Source organism: Geospiza fortis, unplaced genomic scaffold (assembly GCF_000277835.1).
Source record: "Geospiza fortis unplaced genomic scaffold, GeoFor_1.0 scaffold145, whole genome shotgun sequence".
Lineage (NCBI taxonomy): Eukaryota > Metazoa > Chordata > Aves > Passeriformes > Thraupidae > Geospiza > Geospiza fortis.
Genome location: NW_005054362.1, coordinates 1756630 through 1763564, shown reverse-complemented (window position 1 = coordinate 1763564; position 6935 = coordinate 1756630).

Genomic DNA, 6935 nt, shown 5'->3' with positions numbered 1-6935 from the left:
AATAAACACCTTCAGCTCAGCACAGAGGCTGGGGCTCCCAGGCCTGTGTAACCTGCCCCAGGCTGTCGGTGTGCAAAGGGATGGCGGCTCACTGGGTGTTAGCACAGCCTGCACCCAAGTTTGCAGAGCCTTTACACAACACAGGAGGCACAGCCAAGGCAGTCTGGGGGCTCACATTGGGCTGTGCTCAAATGCCCCAGCAGCAGCCTGGATGTCAGCAACAGAAGCTTCAGGCATTTCTCAGAAGGAAGTGCCTTGCTAAGAGCAGCAATATAGCCACTCCAGGAGTCTTAATCAGAGTTTTAAACAAGTCATTGCATTGGTAAAGGTCTATGCCTGCCCTAAAACCAGGACAACCACTGAACATCCACCAGTAACCATGGCGCCAGCAAAGACTGAGGCCTTCACCCAGCCCTCAGCCCATCTGTAACACCCCAAAAGAACTGTGTGGCCATTCTAGGACCCTGCCCAAGGCCAGCAATTCCTAGAGCAGAGCCTGAGGCACAAAAGCACGTTACCAAGCCACAGAACTGCACTTTGCAGTGCTCACAGCATCACACCAAGCCAGTAGAGCTTTACCAAGAGCAGCCGCCAAGCTCTGCCCACGCCGGTGCTGAACGCGCTCCGCAGCGCTGGAGGCGTCCCCAGCCAAGCCCATCCCAGCCAAACCAAGAGAAGGTCACCGAGGGGAGGGCGAGGGGAGGGCGGCAGCTCTGCAGAAAATGTAAGGCATTGTTGGGAAAGCGGCAGGAATGTGGCACAAAGGTAACTGCTACAGCCTAGGGCCGCCAGATGAAAGCAGGATCAATACTGTGCTATGTTGTTTAACCCGTTTATTAGGGGGGAGGTGGAGATAAATGAGGATTTGAGTTGCCAAAGGGTACACTTTCACCCCAATCTGAGTCAGCCAGAGCCGAGTTCCTGCCCAGCAACACCATCGCAGCCAAGTGATTTCAGCCTTACAGTTCACTTCACCACAGAACACAAAGAGCCAGTAACCCAGCAGTCAATAATGGAATAAACTATAGGTCAGCGACCAGGAGAAAACACACCATTTAAAATTATTCCAATATTGACAGGCACAGGAAACAGGCCTGTATATTTATTTGTTTGTTTTAACCAGCCTATCTGCTCAGAGGCAGGGCTGAGCCAGCTGCTAAAATTACAAGGTTAGATTCTCAAAATCTGTGGGGGAACCGCATGATGCCAGCACACTCTTACAGCCTTCAAAGCACAGCACTGGCAAGCAGGACTGAGTGTACATGTGATCAGCCCCAACACAGCATGCACACACTTGCTTATCAGAACATCAGCAGGCGAGGGTTAGGGGGTACCTGAGCACGAAGCACAGCTCTGCCAAGCTGCCTTTGAAAGCCTGGCCTGTAGCCAAAAGGGAGAGCACAAACTGATTCAAAACACTCAGCCAGGAGCCCAGCCAGGCTCATTTATAGCTCCATTTCCTCTCAAGGCTGCTTTTCCCTGGAAAATGCTGCAATGGCAATTTGCACCTTAGGATTAAAGATCACTGTGGCTCTGTAGCAGCTGAAAGCACCCAGAAAAGCCCCTTTCCCCTCCCAAGTCTAGGGAGCATTTCTTCCATTGCACGTGAGCAAAGTGAGGAGGAGGAGGTGACACCAACTCCTGCACAAGCACCAAACAGGGAACATTTCAGCTGGAGTTCACATGGCACCACAAATCAACCCTCCTTCCCCAAAATGGAACAAGACAATGTGAGTTTGGCAGGGCAGTTCAGACAGGCAGTAGGCATTGCTCCTGGCCAACCTCTTGCTCCACTGAGTAAAGCAAAACCATCTGCACCATAAGCACCAAGCAGAACTTTGAGCCTGCAAGACCAAAGAAGAATTCTGTAGGACCCGATGCTTACACCTCAACACACAAGTAAGATTAAATTACAATTACAGTTAAATTTTAACACATTCAGACACAGAGTGTCAATTCCAATTCCTCCTCTTTGCAGAGCTGCCAACCTCCCCGCACTGAACGAGATCCAGAGTGCTCTTCATCCATGCTGGCACCACCACAGCCATGGCTCCCTGTGCTGACCAACCTGCCCAGGCTGAGGCAGGCAGTGCCAGTAGCGTGGCACCAAAGCATCATTTCTCAACAGCAGCAAAGGGAATGCAGAGCCAAGACTGATGACTTTTCCAGGAGAGTACCAAGGAAATAAATTACACTGCTTCCAAAATCCGTTTTTCCTCAAAAATACTTGCTTACCAGAGGGGAAAGACTTCAAGGCTGAATTTAGTGCTCAGGAAAAAGACTGGATTAAGAACCCCAGAGAGCACTTGCTCTGTTTTTTCTCCAGCAGAAGTGAAATAGAGCCGCAAATCCCAGCCAGGCAGATCTCCTGCACACCACCAAGGGCAAGGGACCGACAAGATGGGCCACAAGGGAGCTCAGCTTCCCATCCCAGCCTCTCCTTGGCATCTTTCTCACCACTGCTAACAAGGCTGCTGCAATTCCCACCAGCAGGAGAAGCACCTGCCCATTAACAGCTGGACTCCTGCCACCCTGTGCCATGAGACAGCTCTGGCTGCCCACTGCCAGCCCTGAGCCTGGCAGATCCCAGGGCTGTCTGCTTCCCTCCAGAGCAGGATGAGAAAGCACAGCCTTTGTTCAGTGTCTGCTCCTTCCTCTCATTTGCTTGGGCAATAACCAGCAGGTAAACAACACCCAGCATCTGTTTACCAACAAAGAAAACCCCTTACCTTTCAGCTTTTATTTCTTTGCTTCTTTTGTCTTGTTGTTGTTGGGGATTTTTGTTTGTTTTAATTCCAGTAAGAAACAAAGCCTTAACCCAGCTCAATAAAGCACTGCAGAGCCTGGCTCAGCTCACTTTGGCTAGAGGCAGATCAATAGCTTTCTTATATCTCTCTGCTCTGCTTGGGAGGGAAAAGGGGCCACTTCTTTCCCAGCCAAGACATCTGCACAACGCATCTATGTGCTGTGAGCCAGGACCCCTCACAGGGAGAGCTGAAAAGAGATGAAAGAGCGCTTTGGCACAGCAGAGCCATCTCCTCTCACCCTCATCTCTGCTGGCACTGCCAGGGCCTTTTATGTGGGAAAGTTTTCAAGTCCGGTTTGGCCTCCCAACCACCATCAGTTCTGCACTGGTTAGTTATTCACGGTGGGGTGGGGTGGGGTGGGAGGAGGGGAAAAAGTCCCTTGGAGCAGAGGTTCAGACACGCCAGGTAGGATTGCACAGGCCTCCTGTGCTGCCCAGGCAGCTGCTGACAGAACTGATTGTTCTGCACATCCATAAGCTTAAAAAATGAGCCCCAGAGGCACTGAGGAAAAAGCCTACAGGAAAGGCAGCCCTGGAGTCAGGAATGTCTCGAATGCCTCAGTGGAAATCCAGCAGCCCCCAAAGCCTCCCTGAAGGTCATGATGGGTGGCTGCTGTTTCTTTGGGGAAGAGAGTGACATCCAAAACATCACCTGTGCAAACATCCCTGGGCTGGGGAGCTTTGACTTTTTGAAGTGGAATGAGCCTGGACCAGCCTTTCACCTCCACCCATCAGCCATCCCTGGGCTGCCACCACGTTGGTCCAGGAGAAGCCAGCTCCACACAGCATGCTCAACCCTGCAGCAGAAGGGAGCTGACTTCACAAGATCAGTCACCAGCTACCCCAGCAGTAAAGCATAAACCCCCACAGCTTTAAAATATCAGTTCACATAAACCCATATTCCAAACATGAACAAAGCTCTGTCAATTGCATTAGGCTCTGCCTTATCCATCATGTTTACAAGACATGTGAATGCTTTCTAAAGAGCAGATGCTTTTCAAGTTTAATAATTCAACCGTTTAGAATTGAGCACAGAAAGACCCTGCACGCGAAGAAATAAATGCACGCACAACTGAAGCCCTTGCTGATTTTCAACTTTTTTCCTTTAAACAGAAACTACCAAGAATGCCAGAAATGTTTGCTTCTGAAGAAATGACTGACAAGGAGGATGTCTAATAAATGGAAAGCATTTGAAGAAGGAAAAACAAAAAACGAGATGACCCTCAAACATATTCTTGCGGGACAGCTTCTGAAAACCACATGAATAAGTAATGCAGGCTTCCCTTGAAACAGCAACAGCACAAGCTTCAATGGGCAACGTCACCAGGACTCGATCTCTGCTGCAGATCAAATGCCACACAGCAGGAAACAGCTGACACACAGCTCAGCCCAATTACATACAGTGCCCTTTGCATACAGGGCCTCCTCTTTAATGCATCTTCAGCTCTGCTCTCTTTGCTGGCAACCAGCCCCTTGCACCCCTCGAAGGAAAAAGGCAAAGCTGGATTTGTGCACTCTGCCACGCAGCCCAAGGGAACACGGAGCTGGCATGTCTCAGGCCGTCTAACCTGTGCTCTCTCTGCAGGATGTTCAGCAGCACAAGCACAAGATGCAAAGCCACAAAACACCCCACGGCTAATCTCAGCTCTGATAACATCTTCCTGGAACATGTCACTTAAGGTCTCCAAACCTCAACTTCTCTATCTGTTAAAAAAAAAAAAAAAGAAAAGGAACAGCAAAAAAAAAACTTTGCCAGTGCAAGGGCTAAATGGAAAACACCCATAAAAAAGAATTTCCAGGTGTGCCCTGCACTCTTTGTACTCACTGTTATCAGGGCTCAGACTACGAATTGTTCAGAGCCTGAACTATTTGCATTACCTGCTGAAAACAGTGCAGTCTGTTGCTAATGCTCAATGCACGGTATTTCCTACACACCCATCTCATCATCTCAGTCATTTACACCATGACTAGTTCTTTTGCATGTACTCACACATAACCACCTCAGTTTGGCATTTACCGCATTATCACTACAGAGAAATGACTGCAGGGGACAAATTAATTACCTATGCAAAGCAGGCTGAGAATAGTCAGCAACATACTGTACCACTGAAATGCCAGACAAAGCCTCAAACAGAACTTCCCTCATGTGGAGGATTATAGGCTCTACCCACAAAGGACTCAAGTGTCTTGCCTTATCTTTTTTCCATTTAAAAGGAAAGAGACTTTCCTGAAAACCTGATAGAAACATGCCTTTACAGAACAAATGCAAATGGATTAACACACTTATCAGCAGTAGGCTTGAGGGGAGGCAACAACATCCTTCTCCTGCTGCCTAGATATTCTAAGATGCTTTTAATTAAATTATAGAACATCATTAGCTAATTAAATATTCTGGTCCATCATTACACATCCCTACACCTCCTGCTGCCTTGCAGACCCCCACGGTCTGTGAACCACAGAACTGGTCAAGCTGGAAGGGACCAGAGCAAATCATCTGGTCCAACCTCAAGCACGGTGATCCTGAAGACCATGGGACAGGATTGCATCCACCAAGTTCTTGAATACATCCAGTGAAAGAGATTCCACAACCTCTCGGGGGAACCTGCTCCAGCATGTGGTCACTCATACAGTAAAGAAGTTCTTTCCTCACATTTAGGTGCAACTTTCTGTGCATCATTTTCTGCCCGTTCTGTTGGTTGGCACCACCAAGACAGAATCTACATAAGCATTTCAAAGACATGGGCACTATAAAGGGAGTTGTAAAAGAAAATCTCACTGCTCTTCCTTCCTCCACAGGCCCACTCATACTTGATTCTGGGACACAAAGAATCCCCCTTAGGCATCTTGTACACAGCCCTGAGCAAGCACAACTGCCTGAGCCCAAAGAGCAAGAGCTCAGCCACACTTCTCTGCTGCTCACAAGGTGATGTGAAAACACAGGTCCCTCCCTGCTCACCCATCTGACCCCCAAGGGAAGCAGAGCCCCCCCAGGTCACACAAGTCCACAAGAGTCTGCACAGACAGAAGGTCTCACAAACTGTTTGGCCTTCAGCCTTGCACTGGCTGAGGGGTTTAACAAGTATATTCCAAAACATTGCCTTGTCAAGTTCTGGATCGTCAGCGTTAAATCCTTGAGCAACCAAGTGAGAAATGAACCTGCAGACAGAGAAACGTGTCTCAGTGTTCTTCCTCTGCCTCGCCCTCTCCGTCAGCCAGTGCATGTTTGCTTTTGCTTCTAAACTTCACTTCTCTGTGCAAACAGTCTGCTATGAGAGGTATTTGCTCAGTCCACAAGTTTCCTGCATTTTTTGTCCAGCTCTGGGGCCGGATCATGAGGCATTTCCAGCTCAGAAATCCAGGCTATGAACGACTTCAGCCCCACAGAGGGATGCCTCAGAAGCAGAGACACTTCTGCACACAGTTATCTGAGGACCAGAGCAGATGACAGGGATGCTGCAGAGGACCTCAGGGTGTCAGAGCCACAGGGCAGCCCAGCCCTTTCACCCAGGAACAAAGACACCCAAAGCACTGCATCTTTGAAGCCACACTTGAAAAACATCAAGCAAATCCACAGCACAGCCTTCTCTCTGCTCTCCTGTCTGCCTACCTACTCCCAAAGAGACTGTGCCCTTGGTCATGCTTTGTAAGCTGGCCACCTCTGAAACTCAGCCTGCTTAAAATCAGCTTTTATCCCATCATCTCTGTTCTACATCAGAGCTTTACACCATAGGCTGGGCACGCTGGATTTGTGTGCCCAGCCTATGGAGATGTAGTAACTTTCCCTTTTCCAAAGGCCTCTTACACCCACTCTTCAAGTATTTGCTGCAGCTCTGCACGACACTGCTCCGTGAGGAGCTTGTAACATGTCCAGAACACTGAGCAGCTTTGACCTGGAACAGCACCAAGCACAAAGGGTCCTCAGCAGGCTCTGTATGCAACAACAACACAACAAGGAACACTCCAGCCCAACAGAAACCCAGGGGACACAAACAGTTGAGTAGGATTTGGTGGATGGAGGTTATTAGTGCATTACAAATAGAACAGAAATTCAGGAAGCAGTTATCTCCAGAAAAGAAAGATTCATTTCCTTATGGTGCTTGCAAATCACACTGCTAACTTCAGATCGGAA